We start from the raw sequence: 23,844 nt of genomic DNA, 5'->3' as shown, positions 1-23,844 counted from the left end.
TCATTAGGTAATTTACTGCATCAGCCAGTTCTATGTATCTCATTCTGTAGCTTCATTTCTCCAGTACTTATCTTAGCAACAGTTAAAACATCATTCAGGTGTTGCACAAGATTTACTATCTGTTTGTCAAAACTGGCTAAAGTTTGAGTACTGGATATTAGAAGTAATCTTATTACAGACAATTGTAATAATTTGTGGAAGGGAGAAGCTTTGCATGGGTATCAACAATGCCTATTGATTTCACTGCTGTATTATTTTGCTGTACAAGCCTAAACTAAACGTTGTGCAAATGAAGTGTAAAGAAGGTCCTTATATCTCCTCTATAAAATGCAGCCTGCTCAGTGTTACCTTTAATAGCCTGCTGAGACCTGGGGAAGCACCTGGCATAGCTTGCTTTTACCTCAACTTAATTCCCAGGGAAGGGTAGGAAAGTATGTAATTCAAGATATATCACAAGTAGGATGAAATATCTTGTAAGCAGAACAAAGCAGAGCACAAAATGCCTCTCCTCAATACTCTAACACCCTAAACTATGCAGTATTCCTACATACAGAGGTGAACACCTGGAAGTTGACAACCCTTCCTTGTAAACAGGCTGGATCGCTCCAGATTTCCCATACCACAACCGTCATAAGCACTATCCTTTTTATTTAAAAATTACTTGAAGTAGAAAAATCATTATTCCTTCCTCTTCACTGTTATGAAAACACGAATTTTATTTTGTTTACACTGAGACATTAGGAGGCAAGTATGTAACAATGTGAAATACGCAATGCTATTTGTGTATTGCATTGCTGAGAGATAGGGCTTCTGTAAAGGTTTAAATTATTCCTGTTTTATAGCAGTTGAAGGTACTGACATCCAGCAGTATCTTCAGAATAACAGGCTTCATAATTGCACACTATTCCCACAGCTTTGCATATGTTTATTTCTTGCGGGCTGTTTATCCATCAGCATAATCGCAATACGGTATGCAACATGCAGGTAAAGAATGAGATTGTGGATGCTGAATCTCTCTTTTTTATGCCCCCTTTGGCTGCCCCATATTCTCCAGGGCTGTTGTTAATGGAAGGTGGGATAGACTGTAATCCAGTAACTTACATTCAAAGATGGAGATAATACATCTCCATAAACCAGAGCTCATAGTAGAAAAGAGGGTCAAACATTTTCATTTGTTGATTACTCTGCCATTTTAGTAGGTTTTAGCTGCTGTTAACTCGAATTTCCCACAAATAAGCCAAGTGCACAGGCAGGTGCAGAGCCTGGAAGCCGAGACAGCAGCTGTGTGGGGAGAGCTGTGAGGAAGATGAGGGACCATGGCACTTGCTTTGCTCTATGCCTGCAGCAGAAAGGTGGTCAAGAGAAACCATGGGGAAATGACGCTTCAGCCTGACTCCAAATAGCTCTTGAGTTTATTATTTCTTCCTTGAAATGAAAAAAAAATGTTGCTGTACTTCTTGCAAGTTCCATGAAATAGTTACAAAGCTGTATGAGAAAAAGGTTGCTGGTTTCATGAATTCATGGCTAGGCAAGGGAGAGACTGCCAGAGTAAATGGACCTGCATGTTGTGATTACAAACAAAATAGGAAATTAACACAGTTAAAAGGAGCAGAAACAACATCAGATAATAATGATGACTACAGCACTAGGGCTATGGTAATGTTATATGGAATATGCAAATACATGAAAATATATGAAACAAATGACAATGCGGTACTGCCAAGTTTAACACGTCATGGTAAATATATGCAGATCAACTTCCTAGTTAAATGTGAGCATATTTTTCCCCTTTGCCACAGCAAAAGTCACCTAAACTGAAAGATAATGTTATTATCTAAGACTGACTCAAAATGTTTTCATTCCACCCTTACAATGGTTAGCTTTAACTCAAGGCAGGTCTGTAGCTGCTGTAGCAAACTGTGTGCCTACAGCACCAGTGTCACGTTATGGTGAAACAGGCGGATTCTTACTGCTATACATTTGTATGCACAAATGTATAGCAGTAAATAAAAGGGTCCTGCTTCAATTTTCCCAAACAAAAATGCACTAGAATCTCTACAGATGGAGCAAATAGCTGACTCATCTCAAAGCATTGTTCTTTTTACTGGAATACAGCATGCTGGAAAAATCAATGTGAGAGCTATTGATTTGAGTGGTAGTCTGGAGAGTGAATCAGACAGTGAACCAGATAACAGCTCAGGGCAGTGTTCTTGTTAGTATTATATTACCAAACCTAATGGATGTCAAAAAGGTTTTCTATTTTGCTTTCAAAAATACTTCTTTTTCTAACCCTGTTTGTTCCATGCTTTCATGGAGCATGCAATGTTGGCAAATGTCAGCATCCGAAGATTGCACCAAATTAATTCATCATATTTTCAGTATGCTGTGATTCACCACTCGTCACATTTATTTCTAGGTATAGCACCACTCTTTAACTGAGGATTCACCACCTTTATGTTCCCTGTTTGTGTCACTTTTTTCTGCTGTTACTCTTGGGCTTTTGTGTGTGAACTTCAGATTCTCTCATTCTTCTGTAACTTCCAGTGCTCTAATATGCTAATCTTGAATCTCCATCACTTCTTTTCATTTTAAGCTTCTCTCCCGCATGTGCAGAATTTGGCTTGAACCTCCTATGAAAAGAAAAAACCCCAAACTAATGAACAAAAACAATCAACCAAAAACCCCAGAAAAGAACCAAAACCAAACAACCCCCTCAAAAAGAACTGCCCCCCCCGAGAAAAAACCACACACACACACAAAGAAAAACAAACAAAAAAAACCAACCAACCAAACAACAACAACAAATTCCCCCCCCAAAAGCAGAGAAAGGTTGCTCAATTGGAAAAGTCACCAGTTTTACCAAGGACAATCTTGGCAATCTTTGCCAGTCAGCTCTCACTGCTAAGGCCTGCTTCTCCTATTTACTATTCTGCTTCTTATTCTGCATTACAAAACCAAGAAGAATTCTGTGGTCCTTCTCCTTTGTATCAAAGTAGACTTACAACTTTTTCAGCACAAATATACATACATATATATATATCGATCCATGCATCCATCAACAAATAGCATAAGTATCTTTATTATTCTGGTCTGTGGATTAGAGAAGCCCCTAAAAGGGTTCCTGGATTCTCACCCTTTGCCGCTCACACTCACCATAGAAGTTTAAAATGGGATGACAAACCTCCTAGGTAGAGAGGGACCAAGCGGAAGGCAGCTTAGACTGCTAAGGCAGAAGCAGATGGCACTTATCCCAGCTAATTGTGCTTTCTTGGCACTACCACTTGAAAATCAAAAGAGCACATTTGAGTCTCAGAGCTACAACTACAACTTCCCATCCCAAGGCATACTTTGTACTGAGGCAGGTTTCCGTTTACCTAGATAGTTATGCTCTGTTTGGTATCCCAGCTCATCCTTGAAAGGAAATGTGGACTGAAGTGACCGGAAGCAAGGTTTACAAAGAGAAGACAGCCTGAGCTGTTTCCAAACCTGCATTGCTCCCTAGAGCTCCCAAATCTCCACATTAACTACCACCTATTGCTATTAATACTAGCAGCTATTTAAATACCATCAAGGTCTCCCCTTGTGAAGGAAGTGCACATTCCCAGGTGGTTTGAGGGTTTCGTTAACAGTGAGTCTACTGGAATGGGTGTGCTAGAGGTCAGGGAAATAGGAAACCTTCACTTACCCTGGTTCAACCTGCAGGAGGATATTCAGACCAACATCAAGATCCTACTAATTTCAGTGGGCTTTAAAGAAAGTTCTTACAGCTTTCTGGTTCACTGGACCACCTTTGCAATTACCTGCCATCAATTCACAATTAAACTCTTTCCCCACAGAGGCAAAAGGTACATTTGACTCTTTTCCCTCTCAAACTTTTGGGAAATACATTTCTTAAATTCCCCTCTTAATGTATTTTTCTTTGCATAGAGACAAAGACTTTTTCTTGACCTAGGCCCCAGCTACAATGTTTGAAATAGGATTAAATCTGACTTGTTGTAAATCTAAGGAACATTCAAAGATATCATTTGGGTTTGACTCATTAAAACAATCAGGACTCACTGGCTGTTTCCAAAGTGTTCGAGCCAAGGGATTTGATACATACATAATTCTAGTATTTACAATGATGGTTGATATTAAATGAGCTCTTTCTAGCTTCTGCCATGAATTTCAGATGCTCAGCTTGTTTAGTGCCTGCTTGTTTTTCTCTCCAAAGGAAACAACATGCAGAATAAATGATTAAAATCATGATGTCCCTCCTGAAATATGTAATTTATTAGAAGCAATTAGTACAGTATGTGGCCCTCATCCAAATCTGTAACCCCTTAGGCCAGCTTGGTGATGTCTGATGCATCTCATTACTTTGTGACTGAAGGTTAACAAGGAACACAGATAGAGTCTGGAGACATAAGGGATTATTGGTAGTGTGGTACGCACTGAGTCTGGAGCTCACAAGAATCATCACGGAACAAAAATCTCAGGCTAAATTTACTTCAAGTGGCAGAGGAATGAGGTTTGTGAGTCTTAAGCGGGGACTAGAGAAACATGTATCATTTTACAGACTGCCCTTTTATATGGCAACCTCTGTGAAGAGCTTCTAGTGTTAACCAAACACAGCAGTATTTGCATCATATTATACAAAAAGAAAAACGTGGTGTCTTTGTGTGAGTTCTACTTCATATCCTGGCTTAAGTTTGTTTTTCAGGAAATCAGTATTAGACACAATATAATACATTTTACAGTTTTCTGAACATCAATCCCAGGTTGACAGACTAAGCTAATGCTCAGCCAGACTTTTCTGATGTGGGTGAGTCTCTCTGGCTCTTTGGATACTACATTTTCCTGATCTCTCCAGTGATGATCTGTTTTTTTACGTGGTTGTGCTGCATATGAACCACGAGGTCAGAACAAGAGAAGGAGATTCTTTTCAATTATCCTCTCAGTCCTGAATGTGTATGTGCAGGACCTCCTTGCTTTTCCAGTGGATTAAATGGCTGTGATAAATACTGGGCAGACTGTTCTACAAAGGCAGGCACCATGCAGTAGCTGAAGCAGTCCCTGAGGTGGGGGCCAAGCCCTTCTCTAATCCCTTAGCAGAGCTGTGGTGTGCCTGGAGCTGCATATCCTTATTTGCATAGCCTGGTGACATCCGTTCTTCAACACATTCTTTTTAGGTAGAAGACCTGTCGCAGTATGTTGTTTCTGGGGTAACAGAAGGCAAAGCTCATTATTCATGTACACTGCTCTTGTTCATGTTTTGTGATTGACTAAGTGCCATCAGTGCATTTAGTTTCATGGGTGGAAGTCTCATGACTGCCTGTACCCCTTGAAGCACTGGAAAAGGAAAATTCATGCTGCAATCTTGTATCATTATGTTTTCTCACTTTGCCTAAATAGGTCACAAAAGAAAGGTGCAGTTTTGGTTTCAAAACTAGTTCTTCTCTTCATTTATATACCATTCTTACCATTGTCTTAGTCAGACTGCACCTGGATGCAGCCACACCAATTAAATAGTATGGCCCTGAACAAATCTCCTGGCGATCTCTTCCAAGATGTTACCTTCCAGTGCTGAGTCTCTTTTCCTCACTCTCTACCCTCCCTTCTCCTTCCTCAGACTGGTACGGTCGTATGATGACAGTAGATTCAATTTAGAAAAAATGGAGCTAAATTAATTAGTGAATCAGTGGGTTGGTGAATGGGATACATTAGATTGCTGCCATCTCAAGTTCAGTTGGCTGCCACCGCTCTGCTACTGCCCAAAAACTTGGCAGACACTGCTGTAGTCTGTATTTAATTTCTTGCTGCTGGCAGCTTTGAATATGTTTCATTTCATACAGCTGGCGGCTTCTGCTTCAAAATGGCTCTGGCCTGGGCTGTAATAAATACCCCAGTACCTTCAGAGAGACTGAGGTGTTTAGTGGAGACTGAGCTTGACAGCTGTTCTACAGCAAAACTGGGATGTCTGTGTTATAACTTGTCATCTACCACTATTACCCGGCATCTGAAAAAAGATTGTGCTGAGCACTGATATCAATCCTTAAATTGCCATGTGTGGCTCCAGGGCCTGATCCAACACAGACCAAAGTCTAGGGGAGTATTTCTACTGACTTCATTTAGTTCAGCGTGAAGTCCACATATCTGATAGCTGTTTCTAATCTTCGTGCAATGAATGTTTGATTGGCCTCATTAGAAAGTATTGCTTTATTTTTATGATAGAAGGGTAACCTTACAAATGTCAGTGAAACAGCATTTATGACTTGGAAACACTTATTAAACATAATTGTACTAAATATAGAGCCATATAAACATCACAGTATTATTAATTGCTTCTAAGCAGTAACAGATGACATTAAAATGTTAACCTTTTAAGAGATAACAACATAAAATACTTGTTATGGGAGTACTATGGGAGACATAGTACTTATTTTAAAATATAAAGTAGAAAGCCCAGGAAGGTCAACATGTTGTTCTGGTTATTTTATACCTTAAGATATCTTTATAGTGAAATTCCAAAGACTTTGGAAGCGTGCTCTGAATTGAAATGGCTTTTGAAGAAAAGATAATATTTTTATAGGAGAAGACGTAAGGTTCTTATGAAGCCAGTGATTTGGCAGGGCATTGTATTTTATTTCCTGGCTTTAGGTGTATGCTCTAAGCTGGAGGTTAACAACCAAGCCACATGGCAGACACTGATTCCAGTGAGTCCTATTGCAATAAATAATAATTGCCCATTTGTTTCATATCAGACATTTAAAATCCTGGGTTTTGATCCTAAGCAAGATGATGTAATGAATACCCAGATAATATGTTGCTGCTCCTGTTCAGGGTTTCACATCTCCTGGGCTCCTGGACAGGAGCTGCAGGATTGTGCATACAGCAGGGGCAAGTGTATCTGTCAGGTCTTCACCACTCCTTGGCTGTGTGACACTAATTAGCCCTGCTGGGGAGAGTATACTCCTCTTACAGCACTGACGGAGGGTCTGGCATGTGGGGAGACAGTGGGGGAGCTTGCTCGTTTATCCTGGGCCCTTCTGGTACACTGTGTACAGATAGCTCTCTAAGTAACATTTGTCTAAAAAGCCTCCATACTATGCAGGCTCATGGCTCAATTAGTTTACCCTTAAAAAAAGCATCTGTATCTGTGTTTTTCTACAGCTCCCTTATGTGTGTTAATGTTTCCTCTTCACAAAGTCAGATTTCATTTATAAAAATCTCCACCCCCAAAAGGCAAATCTGTGAAAAGACAGCATGACAAGCTACAGGCAAGCCCAAAGTTAACAGTGAAGCTTGTGTAACACGAATGACACCACCATGCATTGAGCAGTATCATCAGCCTGATACAGCAAAATCATTCCACAGCCTTCCAGGTAAGAGTTCATCAACTGTGCTGGTCCTTATGAGCACATGTAAGCAGGTGCAAGTTCAGAGCCCATCTGCAGATCTTCCACCACCAGCACTCAGTTCTGCTGAGATCAGCCCTGGGAGGTTTGAAATAGGCAATGATTTCCCTGAGCATGGATCCTGCCCACAGGCGGCTCTTCCAAGGGCAGTGGCATACAATTAGTTATTTTGCTTTCTACCACCAGATTTCATTCTGACCTGAGTAAATGTCCAATGTTAGCTTTGTGACATCTCGGCCTCTGAACAATGTGGTCCTTATTTCTGAGGTTAGGTTAAGAGAAACCTTGCTTCTGATTCTTAGGGACCATCTGTGTTGGGTTTCTTGTGGTGGGCATGTTGTCTGGGTTTCTTATTATTTGATTCCTCCTCCACCGCCTTTTGAAGGGCATGCCTATTAGTCTGAATTTATTGAAAATCAAATTTTTTCTAAAGAAGGCCATGTGGTTCTCCTCCCCTCCACAATTTCTCCCTTCCTTCAGCCCTTGGATGTGACATTGCCCAGTTTAGCAGGAACACAGAGTTCCCAGAACCATCCACCAAAGCTTTGGCATGGAGACAAGAACATAAGCAGCCTGAAGGTTTCAACCACATCCTTTCAGGCCCACAGCTAGGACTGAACACTCACATGAATTATGTGTGTGAATTTGACCAGAAAAACACAGGAAATACTGCAGCAAGCATATGGGTCTGAAAAGTCATTCATTTTCCTGTGAGCTGCACTGGCCAGAAGGATGTTGTTTAAAAAGCTCTCATCTGGTGTAGCCACTAATTTCTCTTGTAATATTGGGAAGATTTTCCAGGCTTTTCAGTGCTCACCCAACCTGCGACCAGTGTTGTTCCATGTTATTCCATTCCTTTTACAGCCAGAGGAGATTGTCAGCAGGCTCTGAGCAATCTACCAAGTAAATATCTTCAAGAATGCATTTAAGGGAATCGTGGGATCTAATGACTGCTCATAAGCAAAAACCCACAAACCTAAAATATTTGCTGTGATTATTCCGGCTCAAGGTGCACCTTTACTGCATACATTGTGCACTCAGCAAGAAGTATATGTAAACATATGTCTGGTAAACCCTGGAAATGGTGCAGGTTTGTGGGCTACTTCCTCCAATGGTATCTTTGTGACAGGGACACAGGACACACCATGGTTGCACTTGTCCCTGGAGAGCAACTCGTAATGCATAGAAAATCCATCCACACCTACCTGGTTAGCAGGGACTGAGGCATTAGACCCAGAAAGATGAGGCCAGTTAAATGGAGAGCCATGAAAACTGGAGGCAGGGAAACACCACTGAAGAGAGGGGCTGAATGACGGTAAGCATCAGAGCAAGTGGTTGCCCGTATCCCACAGCACCAGAGAACACCCACAGGGTAACCATCTCCAGAGTTAAAGGGAGGCATCAGGTTTTTCCTTTTCTTTCAGGAATGATGATAAATTATGTAGATTCAGCTTTCAATCTGCTTGCAATCCCCAAGGAATCTGAGTTACTATGAAGTCAATGGCATTTTTGGCATGAAAGCTCCCCCTGGTGACATCCAGCTGCACTTCAATACCAGGAGCTCTGGAGAGCTACTAAATGGCAGGAACGATTGTTACGAGGAGTGGAATTAAAGACTGCCTGCAATGTATAATTACAAGCTAAAACCTGTGAGGTTATTACTACATTCCATCTGCATGCAAGCAGGTTTCCCCACATCCCTGCAGTGGTTAGAGCATGACTTTTCTTCATTCTTAGCAGGATCAAAAGTAAGACTGTATCTAAGAATAGTTAGATTTTTACAGAATCTATGACTTTGGCACGAATGTGTCTAAGCCTTTAGGGAAGAGTCTGCCTTTTCCGTGCCTTATCTGTATTTTCCACAATGAAATTGAGTAAACTGATATTCTTGCTTGTGCTTTGCAGACAAATTGAAAGCAATACGTGTTTTCAGGCTCTGGCTGTAAATATGAGTGCCAAATAGTGTGCTTTCACAGTGTAATTATATTCTGGTTGTATGGGATGCCAGCTCTGGGGTATTTTGATGCCTTAGGCAAGCCAGAAGAGGTAGGTTTCTCACAGGCTCAAGTCACTAACACAAGAAAGAGCCACTAAAGATTTTGCCCCTGATGCTTCTTCGCTGCCTGTGGCAACTACAGAGCAAGACTGGTTATATCTACTGTAATGCACATAGTTTGTGACAACTGCATTTTATGTTGAATAACTGATTTCTAAGCACTGGTTTTTAATTTGCTTGTTTTATCATTTGCCAGCAATCAAAAAAAGAAATATAAGGATTTGGTGCTTTCAGTTGTCATTAAGCTTAATGGGTTAAAATAAAAACATTTTGAATTTTAAATACTACTAAAGATATCAAAATAAGCCTTTCACTCTTTCCATCTTCTCTTTCCTCCTCTCCCAAAAGGTCAGTGCAGAGACACTGTCCCAGACCCCTTCTGATGTCTAAGCTAGAACTTTGGTTTGGCTGAATTTGTGTAACAGAGAAGCACCTTGGTTATGCATAAGCATTATGTACTAACTTGTTTTGTGTTTCTTTTAGGGGTGGAAAAACCAACCTATATTACTGTGCAAAGCCCCATAAATCATTGTGGTTTGCTTTGTCTCCCTTGATTCAAGGCATTTGCACCCTTACTCTGTGGAAGTTGTTCCTTGCAGGACAGTGGTGATGTTCTCCCATTTAATTCATTGGCTTGGTCAGTTTTGGAGAACCGTTCTCTACCAGATGTTCCTGGTTTGATTGTGTGGAAAACGGTCACTTGCTTGCCAGGCTTGTCTCCCACCTCAGCTGCAGGTTGGTGAGGAACCTATGTAGGCATGGGGTCTCTCTGTGGAAGTTGCTGTGTGCTGCAGGACCTCATGGTGCTTGTTTTCCTGCTTTGATATCAATTCTCAGCCCCCACAAGCAGCTGCACCAACCAAATGGAGCTGTGCTATACCTGCTCATTCAGAGGTGTGTCTGAGAAGGTTTCAACACACAAAAATATTTGCATAGTCTATGACTTGATCAAGTAGAAATGATGAGAGATCACATGGGGTCCATCAGTTAGTCTGAAGAGCTACAGTTGGGCACAAGGTCAAAACTGATGCTTCTGAGCGCATTTAAAACACATAAACCTGTCATGAGAGAAAGAAAGTAGACATGCTTTTCTTGTCCCAACAATGTGTTTTTTTTAGAAGAGCAAGGTATGAGTCTACAAGACTTGGGTTCACAGAGGCTGGAATACATTTAGGAGTTAGAAGCATGGATTCTTTGGAAAAACCTATGTTGAACACTGGGAACAGTATTGAAAATTAGGGAAATCTATCTGCCATTCACACTGCCTCTTCTACGTAGTTATTTTCCAAACTAGAGAAGCAATTTTATGTGTAAATAAAATATGAATACTATAATTAAATCCATATTTAAATTCAATATAAATACAATGTTTACAGATTTTATGTGTATATACTGTGTCTTTTGAAACAGTAATACTAGGCACAATTCCCTTGGCTACACTTCTCTGTGCTAGAAAATAAGGAGTTTGTATATAATAAGAGGACAAGAGTCAATTGGCATAAACAGAAACACAGGAAACTCAAACATAAGAAAAAGCTTTTCTTTCTTTTGCTGTGACAGTGGTCAAACAGTGGAGCAAGTTGCCTAGAATGCTTCTGGAGTCTCCATCCTTGGAGATACTCAAAATCTGACTGCATATAGTACTGGACATCCTGTTCCAGTTGACCATGTGTTGAGCAGGGGTTTGGACTAGACAGTCCATGGAGGTACCTTCCAGCCTTATCAGTTCTGTGATTTAATAGCTGTTTTACTTACCATTTATGAAATGTAAACCTTTCATACAATGGTAATGACAAGAACAGTGAAAACTTCGTCCCACAGCTGCCTACATCAGATTTTCACTTTTCAGTCCAATGGATGACACCTAAATTTGTGGCAGTATGTTCCCTATGTCTGTAAGAGTGCTCTCTCAGCATCAGTTTATCTGGGTGATACTGTGTCTTAGGAAAATGTCTCAGGATCAAAAATTAGGATTAGGGTATGCTGCAAGCCCCAAATAAGTTAACTCTTAACATGATAAAAACCTCTTCAACAGCAGGGGATGTTAATGAAACCAGAAGAAGGCCACGTCCTGATCTCCCAGAAATACTCTGGTGCTCCTAGGCAGTTAAGCTGACTTGATTCATAACTCGTATCATAGGCTTTGCCTGGTTAGCATGAAATGCCAGCTGCAGAGGCAGAGGGGAAGGATTCAAGCTATCTTCAGCTTCAGTCCTTTGAAATGGATCCCAGCTGCTCGCAATGATCTCAGCAGCTCACAGGCACTGAGGTAGTGAAAACTGAAGAGGCTCATTTTTCTTGACAGATCCCTGCTTGGATGTAAGGACTAAAGCTACAGTACCTGCAATATGAAGAAAATGGTAATTGCTCGCTATTCATATGCCACCCATGAAGCAACTGTGAAGGGGATAATTTAATGTAAACAATGACCTATCAATCACCTGTTTAATCATCACAATGTTTTTGTGGTTTTGAAGGTGTTTATAAAAAAAGGAAAGAGCACCTCATTTCAACATTTACAGTAGTACTGATGCGTAGGTTATGCTGATGCCAAAATGCTATCTCCTTTGTCATCATAAGAAGGGTCACAATGAAGATTATAACTCTGTAGGGGATTCATCAGCAAATTAACAGAGAAGCTTATAGACTTCTGACAGAAACCAAACAGACTGGATTAATTAAAAGTGAAAGCTGCACAGCACATGGAAGTATGGCAGAAAAACACTGCCTTGGGTTTTTGGCTGACCAGCAGATATTTTGCTGCTGTCTTTGTTTTAAGAAGTATAACTCACTGGAAAGCTTTTCATCTGCACCCTAAAAATCTCAGGCTGCACAGACTATGCAGCAGCAGATTTAAATCTGCCATTAACAAATTTTACCCTGTAACTGCCCCAGACCACAGAAAGGAGTAACACCCACAAAAGAATAGCAAAAACATGGATCTGGAGTATAAACCAAACAGAATACTGAGGGTACCATGCCAGGCCTGCGGGTGAAACAGAAGAAGCTGTGCGGCAGCAAAAGCTGCTCAGTCATCACATGCAGGACTTCGTTCACCCCATCATGTTCTGGCTTCTGCTTCTCAGTATTACAGCACCTCTTTCTCTGTTAAGGATTCTCTCCCCTCAGGTTGTAGCAGTAAGTTTTTTCTCATCTGTTTGTTTAGGTTTCATGACCTCATAAAAATACCCATGTTAGCCAAAGTATACAAACGTAGAGCCATTGCCCAGGAAAAAGCAAGCAGCTAGATAGTGCTGCCCCTTGACACTGAAGTCAGATAAGAATGCCTAAAGAAAACTGAAACATGGCTGCTCAGAAGTGACTCATGAAGTTGTGGAGATGAAAATGTTTCATAAAGCATTTTCAGTAAGGTTTTGAATGCAAAAGAAAAATAATCCTTTGTGTTTTGAGCTTTTATTTAAAATTAAATTAATTTGTGGATAGATTTTTATGTTTAACAAACTAGGCCAAACTACGTGCTTCAGTGCTGCTAATATTAAATGCTTTGGTGAAATGTTTTTTGGGTTTTTTTCCCCTCATAATGGAAATTGTGAAATTTCAGGGTTTTTTTCTAATCACAAGCAGACAAAAATTATAAGGCTCCAAGGAAGTGCAAATATTCAGGTGCTGAGGTCTGCTACTGTAATTCTTATAAATGCTCTGGCCTGAATCCATGCTGCTTTAAACCACATCAGGCAAGGAGTTACCCTGGGCTTGTTATAGGCTGCCCAGTGAAGAATCGAGCTCTGGAAGGCTCTCTCTATGCTGACTGTATAAGGAATCGCAGGCAAGTGCATTTAATATTAAGTACCTAAATGTAGGTGGGCATCTGTGCTTAGCTACAAACACAGGCTGTCCTTGGGCATCTCGCAAGGACAATTCTGATGTTGCCATAGCAGTGAGCAGCAAATAAGGGAAATAAAGACCCAGGAAGCAGAGGTAAAGCAAGGATGTCTTTGACCATGTTACCTTTTTACATGGTTTATCATTTTTACAACAAGAAGCAGAATCAAATACTTTTGTACTTAAAACCAGAATGAAACCTCACAAATGTTTAACAAATAACTCTGCATTGAGCAAAAGCGTTTGCCAGGCATCATGTCCAAAACTACTGAGACTGTGCACACTGGCTCCATGTAACTAAGGATGAGCATTTCCAATTACATATTTTAGTAACCAGGACCATAGTTAAAATCTCAGTGAAATCTGATCCCAGATTCTGCCTACATCTGACCAGTGACTGGATCAAAAATTAACTGCTGGTCCTTGTATGATAATCCAATTACAGCTGTCAAATACATAGTACATCCAATCTGGATGGGGTCTAATATGTCTCGCAGCTCCTCAAGTCTGCCAGGGTGTTCAGCATTGCCTACTTATGTCCCACTATTCCTTTGTATACTACTTTTTAAGCTTACCTTTTATAGTTAGCAGAAATCTATACCTATCTAGGACATGAAGACATTGCTTCCTACAGAGGTTAGTTAAGTTTTGCAGAGAACTTTTCTGGGCTGAGCTGCAGCTGTACTGCAGTGAAAACACTTGCCTGAGCAGTACAAACAGAGCTGATCAGGATGAGAATCCTATTCACATGATTTAAGTATACTGGGATTAAAAAAATCCCTTCCTTGCCATCCAGAAAGGCAACCAAGCACAAAATTATGGTAAAAACAAATATTGTTTTCACAAAAACAATGAACCCATTCTGTTTTAATTTTTTTATATTTATTTTTGACATTGATGGATTTTTTTGTGTTTGGCTTTTGGTTTTGATTGGGCTTTTTGGGGGGGGGAGAAGGTTGTTTTGGTTTGGGGTTTTTGTTGTTTGGTTAGTTTGGGTTTTTTTAAGGGAACCTACAAAATTATATTCTCAAAAAAAAAATGTTTGTGTAGGGGCCAGGCTAGGGAGTGACAAGGTGTTTGTTACTGTTATCAGTGCTTCTGCCACACATTGAGAGGTTATTTTGCTGCGTAAGATTTCGTTCCCCTGCTCTACTATTTGGACTGTGTATCACACATTTCTTTTGATTCAGGAGCAAACCACTGCAAGCAAAGTGCAGGTGGAAACGCTGCACTTTGTTCTTATTGTTCACAAGTTTGTAGTTAAGCAGCAGATTCCTTAAGTACTTTGCCGCATAAGCTGCCAGAACAGCAGCATGTGATGGGTTTGTTCTCCCCAGCACTTGAGGCACCACCAGTGCCACACACAACCTTCATCGCAGGTTCTCCAGCAGAGATGTACTGCTTCATATGTTCCCACTATAAACAGACCTCTGATGGCCAATAATTTCTTTTAAACCCTAATGGACATTGTCATTTGAATGGAAGCCATTTAACTTGAAGTTAAAATGTATGGCATGGAAAAAAAGCAATCCTACTATTCCATCAGGGTGTACTTCTCTGTATCATGGCAACCATAACTACCTCACAACTAGGTGCAAGTCTAGCCCACTTAAGATACAAACAGACTCCTTCATTTCAGGTTCTCTAATACAGCATTTTCCCAAAAATTAATTGCTGAAGTAAAATCCCTTAGCAACGCTTAATGCATTTGCTTTGAAGACTCGGTTGTGAGCCTCAACAGCAGTTTTAGGCAAGAACTCATTTCTGCTTTGTATTAGAAAAGATAAGTCTTGAAAAACTGTGCTGAAGTGAGAGAAGTGCCCAGGAGAGCAGTTTGGAGATTTCCCATTTAGAACTAGGGAAGGAAAATCATAGAATCATAGAATAGTTAGGGTTGGAAAGGACCTTAAGATCATCAAGTTCCAACCCCTCTGCCGTGGGCAGGGACACCTCACACTAAACCATGTCACCCAAGGCCTCGTCCAACCTGGCCTTGAACACCGCCAGGGATGGAGCATTCACAACCTCCCTGGGCAACCCATTCCAGTGCCTCACCACCCTAACAGGAAAGAATTTCCTCCTTATATCCAATCTAAACTTGCCCTGTTTAAGTTTTAACCCATTACCCCTTGCCCTATCACTACAGTCCCTAATGAAGAGTCCCTCCCCAGCATCCCTATAGCCCCCCTTCAAAATATTGTTGGTTGCCACTACTGGCAGGAATGGAGTAGACAAATTTAAATTCGTCTAATTCCCTTTCTCACATGCAAACCCCTATTTAGTATACTAACATCCTGGGAAAAAAACTTTTTTCATCCTCAGCAATAGGAATAGTAGCTGTGAGCAAAGCTTTTTTCCTGGAGACAAGAGAGGGATCACTTTTGTAAATGCCCATTGATCTTACTGCTAGAAAGGGCCCTTATTGTTATATAATTGAATCTCTGTCATGAAGCACAACCTTCAACCTAATTCTATACTTTATCCAGAATTTATGTTGAACGATTGCATATCTTTTGGAATGCAGAAGATAATAATTTTAATACTTATCTGATTATCCTTAATCTTTCCTTTTGTTTATTTACAGCATGAAGGATGGTAACATTGTTTTATTTTCTACATAGCAGTCTATATAACTAATATTTGTCTTGTCCCAACCTCAAAATGGACTTACATGATGCAGTTGAAGTATTAGCATTGTTTCATGTTGTCTTGAGCATCAGTTTTCCCAAGTCTTGGCTGATGTGATTTTTTGTAGCTGTAAAACCCATTTCCTGTTTTTTCCCTTATGGCTTATTTTAAGGTAGTCGGCCTACAATGTCTCACACTGGAAATATAAAGTGGCCTGGAGCAGCATGTGGTGAATTATGAGAATGACAGAAGTTGCCTGGGAAAATGTAAGATGTTTTAATTTAAAGAAGCCATGCTTAGGAAATGCTACTCATAAACTTTTAAGGCCAGTGTGTTCTAGTACAAATTTTGTGACAGTAGCAGAGCTATTGGCTTATGTTATTATGGAGCAGCTGATTCAGGTTTGGAAGCATAGCCCTTGATTTGATGGGATTACTGTAATCCTTTGTCATAGGGGAACAATTCTGCTAGCCCAGGGATTCTTATCTACTGTTAGACAGACAGCTGCCTGCCTGTGAGTGGTGCTGGTGTTAAAAGTGAGGGTTCAGCAAGTCCAGCAAATAAACACACTGCCCAGTAAAAGCTGGCTTTCAGATGGCTGCTTTCTGAGGGGGGGTTCTGACCATCTAATGAGCTTCCCAGGACCTGTTAAAGCACAACACCTTTGAAGATCTGCCTGCGCTGATTGAATTCAAGCACACTTATCAGCATCTATCAACAGCTCTAAGCCTATCTCTGAACTATGAAAAATCATGTTGAAAAAATGTCTGCTGAAAAGCTTTAATCCTGTCTTGGTTGCAGCCTCCAGCTGCCCAGCCAGACCAGCACACAGGGCCATGCAGGAGAGCCCTGAAGTACTGTCTGGCTTCATTGCCAGTGTGGAAGTGATCTCTGCAGGTTTTTGTGCTCAAGCAGTTGTTGAGGTATCTGACCAGGAGCCATCCTCCACAGAATCAGCTAAGAAATGCTTTCTGGCTTTCCAAAGGGTAATTAGCATTGGGCTGAGATTCTTACAGGCTGACACATCCACTTAGCTGACTGGAGGGGCTTCTGCTGTTCATTAGAACTCTGACGGCTGGCTGACTTCTGCAGTCTGAGGGCTTCCGAGGGAAGGAAGGAACCAGCAAAATGAGATGTTTGAATACTAGCAGAAGTTGCCTGGGGCAACAAAAGCCTCTCTGTTTACACTTTTGGCTACTGTAAGAGGGAGATTCAATTCCTTCAGCTGACCTCTGTCTCCGGTGCACGTTCTGGCCAGCCTGTGGAAGACCAACAAAAGCCTTTCTGTGCTGAAGCAGCTCCTTCATGCTCATCTTATAGATCCAGTGCTGCTTCAAGCGACTTCTGAGATTAAAAAATGGAGTGGAAAGTGCTGTGTGAGAGAATAAAATGGAAAGCAGCCAGACATTTTGCACCATGAATTTTGCTGCTCTCATACAGTCTTCATTGTGATAGTTTAACACTGAGTCTTTTGACTGGAAGAAAGTAGCATGAACCCCAAAATTTGTCATCCAAAGACTCACGATGAGGCCTGAGTATTGTATGACTGGAGCTAGGAGAAGAGTTAGTAACAACCAGCAGACATTTATAAAACTAGCCAGTCCCTGTTGCTTGGTTTCTGAATGATCATTCACAAACATCTATGAGGCCACGGTGACCCGATGGATATGCTGATGATCTGATTTGCTTTGGGTCAGGTATCTGACCTACATAAACCCATCATATTTGCCAATGCTTCAGATCATTTGTTTTGATTTAGTCATCTTGTGAAAGAAATGCACATTAGAGATAGAAAAAAACCCTAGATGAAATTGCATGGCTGAATAACATCTTGGTCTCATCATCATAACAGACACATGAGACTGTTTTTCTCTTCCTCAGCCTGAGTTTAGGTATAAAATAATGTAGCACACAAGGGTTTTTTCTGATTTATAGGTTGCTAAAATGTCAACATAGTTTAAACCTCCACACTGGTGCTTCAGATTCTTTTTATTTTAAATGTTGAAGTTCCACCGTGTCTGCTGGCCTTTACAGCTCCATCAGCTGTAAAGGACAGGGTGACAGCCTGACTTTGCTTTTCCTTGGATAATCTAAACAGGAGTTTGAGAATACTTAGTGTGCCAATTATCTGTCACTTTGTTTATCTTACAACTCAAACTTTCAAGCCACGTACAACATTGATTTATAGTATGTCACATACATTGATTGTAAATAATTGTAGCTGTTTGAAGACATTTCTTCTTTATAACTGGAAATTAAGATCAGTTACAAAAGCTGACCCTTCTTTCTTTGAAAATAGAGAAAGTCCCATGAACTACTGGAGGAGTGGGTCCAAGCCCTGTGTAATAACAAATGACCTATTTGTGTTCAGATTCATTGACTGCAGGAGTAAGGGCAGACGTTTGCATGCCCATTATCAAGTTTCAAGTGCTTAGTCTTACTTTGCCATGAAAACAAAACTTTGACAAAACAAAGCTTAAAGGCATGAGGACTGAGAGTTCCACAGAGCAGCACTTTTCAGTCTTTCTCAACAAAGAACAGCCTAACTTTTAGAAAACATCCAAAGTCTGCATCAAGCAGACTGTTCACAGCTGTCCACATCTATAAAGCAATATTTTCCACATCCATTTACATTTATTTTGTCTTCTCTCCTTCATGTTTTTTCTGTTTGCTCATTCAGACACATGGGAATTGTTCAGGTCTGGCCCTGTGTGGTTTATTGCTGTCACATCACATTACTTTTTGACATTCTTTGGACCACCTATGAGAGTGGGTGCCTTGGGGGACACCAGGGTTGCCACCCTCCAGGAGGCTGGCCTGCTCTTGTGCTGGGTCTGCTTGGAAGCACGGCTAGCCTCCCTCCACAGGTGATGTGATTTATGGATGTGAGCATCAGCAGATGAAATAGTTGCTGCCAGGTTGGCAGACTGAAGCCATTCTTGTAAGCAGGAATGAAGAAACACGAAGAAAGGTAAGTAAAACACATTTTCTCTTAGCAAACAAATATCTTTTGTCGTCTAACTCTTAGTTCATACTCAGTAACCCCCACTGATCACTGTAGGCCACAATTCTTGTCATGTTGTATTGATGTTAACATAGCACCCAGGCACCCACACCAGGGATTAGCGCTATGCCGCATTAAACCTTGTTCAAACATTTAACAGAAGTTGGTTGTTTCACCAGGAAACTCCCTGCTGGGGTGTAGGAATCAAACCCAGGAACAGATACAGAGTCCTAGGGAGGAATGTGGCAGTCTTTGTGTCAGCATCAGGGCAACTGAAATGGTCTTGCTTTTTTCCTCAAATTCAATAACAGAATTTTGAGGATAATTTGGTCCCTTCCAACACAAACCATTCTGTCACTTAGGACTGGCTGTTTAGGCTTATAGGTATATCTCTCCAGCACTCAGTACCATGTGTTAAAGGATGAAAATGCTCATTTAAAAACCGATACAAAAGAAGTGCTGAAGCTGCATTGGTTCCTGATTTGAGATGAGAGGGGGTAGTTCTCACCATATGTGAAGAAACTTCATCTTCCTTGAAAGCATAAATAGCTGCCATCAGTCTGAAATATCTTGGAGAGACTCAGTGGAAGAAACTCCAGAAGGAAAGTGAGTTTCTTGGTTGTGACATAGGAAGTAATCGTGGAAATGATTCAGGTGATGGTAACTGCAAAATGCTGAATGCAGGAGAAAAGGTACACTTATAAAGCTTAGAGAAGGAGATGTGGTAGTAGTGAAGAACCCTGGGAAAAGGAGAGTTTTCATGAATCTTTTCACTGGAGAAATGGTGAGGACCATAATGGATACATTGAGCAACAAAAATGTGCAAGACAATGAAAATTGAAGTATTTTCTTTGACATCTCTATTTACTAGGCCATGACTGGGATGTCATTTCTATGTGAGATTTCACCTGTAAGCTATATCATGCAAGATGTCACATGCAAGAGATTCCCCATGTTCCTCGATTTTAGAAATAGAGTTGCACGTGGTTTGATGCAACCCCTTAATCTCATTGTTTTCGTCCCTTGTATTTGGGAACAAATACAAATATATATAGCTCACATTTGTTTATATATAGATCACAGTGGGCCACATAATCCAGTTATGAGTTTGATCTTTCCCCATATCAGTACTGAAATGCTGACTTAGTCTGGCCTGTGGTTTTAAGGAGTGAAAAGGAGTCTTGTTCCTGAAATAGGTCTGACTGGTGCAATTAGATGCTTCGTCACTGTTCCACAGAAAGGAGGCATTTGAAGCTCCCACCTGGGTCTAAATGTAACCTTCAGTCCCACAGCTAATATTAATATACTTTTCTAAACTATAAGATTGATTTACTGAGTTTTGATTTCATAAAATCATATAGTTATTTATGTTGCAAGGATCCTTGGGAAAGCACATAGTCCAACCTGATGCACAAAGCAGAACTGGGACAAAATTTAACCAGACCGCTCAAGGCTTTGTTTAGTCTAGTACTCAAAATCTCTTATGAGAGAGACTTCACAGACACTCTGGGAAACCATGTCACAGTGCTTCAAATATCCCACCAAATAATTTCTTCTTTTTACCCAGTCATAATATACTTTTTTCAAATCCATGACCAAACACCTCCATTTTCTGGATAACTCACCCATAGGCACAGGCAAGCTGCTGTTTGGTGCCCCAAAGGTGACCCTCCTTCTGCTTCAGCAAGCTCAAGTCCCTCAGCCACTCCTCACATGTCGTATCCCTTGACCACCCTGGTGGCTTCCACTGGATTTGAACAAGTTCATCAACATGCTCTTGCACAGGAGGGCGCAAACACAGTGTTGCAGGCACAGCCTCACACTTGGTGAGGAGCTGAGGACCTCTCCTGGTTTCCACAGCCATGGCCTCACACTGACACCAGCTGGTTCTTCTGCATCCTCACATGCAGCCCACAAGCCCCATGGACATCTGTGAGTCAAGATTTCTCAAGGGATTGCTGACTCAACCTTTCCTCTCCTTCAATCTTAATCTGTGTCCAAAAGGGCATGGTAGAAAAAGAAGGGACTGAGCACCCCAATCTTGTCTATGTCTGTATCACTCACCTCACTCGGCTGCAGGCTTGCATTTTCCTTGTTTTTTTCTTTTACTGTGAAGATAGGGGAACAAACTCTTCCTGTAGCCCCTGATACTCTTTACTAGTTTCAACTCAAGCTGAGTTTGAGGTTTCCTAACACCATTGCTGTGTCATGGGCCTGTATTTTTTCCTATATTCCTCATTTTTCCTTGTCTTGACTTTCACACACTGTATACGCCATCTTTTTGGCATTGGGCCTCAGTCCTGGGGTCCCTGCTTAGCCAAGAAGGTCCCCTTATTACAGTATAAGCTACTTGCTCTCCTGTACCAGCATGGGCACCTCCTATGCTTGGAAGGGGCTGCCCCTGAAGACCTTGTCAGCTTTTCTGGGCTCTGTCACCTTCACAACTGCTTCTCACTTTATCCAGCTTAGCCAAAGACCTGTAGTGGATGGTGGTTTTCATTTTATTTGGGGGTTCGTTATATGGGGTTTTGGAGTTGGCTTTTAAATTAAAAAAATCACTTCAGTTGTGGACAAAAAAAATGAGGAAGGAGTTTCAGAGAAATCAAAACATATCTAAATGATAAATTTGAAACAAAATGTTCTATTAAAAAGTTCTTTTTCCTGTTTAGTGGCATGAATACATGATTTTTTGTTCTGATATTCTCATTTCTGATGAGTGAAACAAAACATGGCAAATCGTAGACATTTTTATTTGGCCATTATCCTCTTTGGCCAGTTTTGTTTGCTCGATCATTTCAAAGTGATTTGAGTTCTGAAACTCTGAAAATGAGGCTGCTTTGTCTGTGGCTCAGCTTCACCTTTCACTGCTTTTCTTTTGATAGAGAGAGGATCAGCTCCAAATCATAAAACTAAGTAACCCTTAGGGAATTCAAATTCCCAACCAGACTTCAATCCAGAGTTTGGTAAATGTCAGCACAGTTCCTGAGGCAGTGAAGTGGGGTGAAGGAAGAAGTGTTAAATAGGGTGGAGAGCTGCCTTAATTACTGAAGTAATCTGATTGTTTTCCCAGGAGTTATTTAATTCAGGAACACTTGGATATTTCATACCTTGTGACACTCTTTAGCCTTCTAATCTGATGCTTTGGTCAGATGGAGAGAAGCAAAAAGACAGCTGTTGATTAAACAGCATAGATGTTGTTATGTGACTGCAAAAATGCCAGAAAGTTGTTCCATTTGCACTCATAATTTACAAGTAATCTAGAAATACGCTTTGAGGCAGTGACTTCATCTAAAAAGAATTACCAGGTCAAAGTGTATTATTGCACGGCTACTGAATATGCTTTGGCATAAAGGGTTTCTTTGTCAGCATTAATTGGATTAAATTACCTGCAGTGAAATATAAGCCCTTTGAGGAAAAACAGTTCTTGCCCTGCTGGCTTTAGAAGCATAAAAGGAAGGGGGGCGGGTAGAAAGAGAACAGGAGGCAGTGTTCAGACAGGCTTTGTTTTAAGGCAGAGCAAGAGTGAGGTTGAACACACTGTGGGTATGAAATCATTGCCAGGGAGCTGTGAGAAGGGGCAGCCTTGGGCTGGAAGGGCTTTTTGCTGTCAGACCTTCCAGGCAAAGAGCAAAGCCCCAGCCAGAGCGTGATATTGTGGAGTAGCAGCTGGGTCTGGCACAGTGGGTATCAGGGACCGGTAGAGTCAGTGGGATGGCTCTGACCCCATGAACCACCTCACACACAAGGGGAGAACATGGCAGGGCAATCCGGGCTGGGGGCAAAGCAGTGAGAGGGGATGAAACAGCGTCAGGATGGTGTAGGCACAGTGCTTCAGGAGGGTCAGGGTGACCATAAATCCGGAGTTACCCACTGCCTGGAATAAGGGACATGTTGCGACAGGGTGACTCTGTGGATCAGCATTTCCAGTCCTCCCATTTTGCAACTCATATTATGAAGCTTGTGTAGTTTACGCAGAATCAGTAACTTGATGTTTCTAACTCGGATCAGCTGTGTGTACAACCAATATCTTCTAAAATATCCCCCATTTCTCCCGCCCTTTCCTCTTCTCCTCCTACCCATCCCCCCAGTATCCTGGCTGTGTTTGGCTTGGGTTTTTTTCTATGAGTAAAATCATAGTCTTTATTTGCTTGCTCATCCTTACTACTGTGCTTAATCAATGAATAGAAACAAACCCTAAACAACAGCATTCTGGTGCCTCTTAATTAATATTTGAGAACGCTGAGGGCATGAACTGTGTTACTAGCGTATGAATATGGAAAATGTAAGAAGGAAATATCCTTTCAGATAAATTAACATTACCATAGTAGCAATTGTAAAGACAGTTGAGGTGACCAGAGTAATGAGTTTTCACTTGGTCTCTAGGAGAATGTAACCTTTCAGCAAACAATTCAGAGACTGCTAAACAAAGGTACTGGGTATCAATAGGTCCAAATGAGAAAAAAATATCTTTGTGGACAGAGCTTCACTTCACTACCTCCTTATCATTTGCTTTGTATTGACAAAGAGCAGGGCACACAACTCGAGTAACCCTCCTGGAGTGACACGCAAGAGCCACTGTAATTGCCTCTTGAGTTGTGGATGTATTTGCCAGTGCTCTCCCTGGCCTGCCCATCTCAAACGCCTCTGGACTACCCTCTGCAGCCACTGCGGGTTACTGCAATGTTATGTGCTAGATATGCTTTGAATCGAAGAGTATGGCTGCTATCATTTAAAGTATTACCTTAGACTTTTTGCCCTGTATAAGTCTGATGCTTTGTGCATGGAGTGTATCCTTCCAGGAAAGACAACAGCCCTTTTTGTTATGCATATTTGTATGTTCATACTTGACTGTTCATGCTAACCTATTTCATTGTGTAGCTGAGCATCTTATTTTGTAATGCCACACATAGGGTCAG

The 23,844-nt window shown here is 41.1% G+C and overlaps 1 protein-coding gene across 2 annotated transcripts in view; it reads left to right on the top strand.

The window, feature by feature from the left end:
• PPP1R1C (protein phosphatase 1 regulatory inhibitor subunit 1C) overlaps nucleotides 1–23,844 on the top strand; it is a 53,450-nt gene that overhangs the window by 25,373 nt on the left and 4,233 nt on the right. The window lies entirely within an intron of this gene.

The sequence above is a fragment of the Neopsephotus bourkii genome, unplaced genomic scaffold, assembly GCF_033783945.1.
Source record: "Neopsephotus bourkii isolate Nb327-2 ecotype Australia unplaced genomic scaffold, CSIRO-AGI_Nbou_v1 NB_196, whole genome shotgun sequence".
Classification (NCBI taxonomy): domain Eukaryota; kingdom Metazoa; phylum Chordata; class Aves; order Psittaciformes; family Psittacidae; genus Neopsephotus; species Neopsephotus bourkii.
Note: the sequence above shows the minus strand (reverse complement) of the source record. Positions and strands in the feature narration are given on the sequence as shown.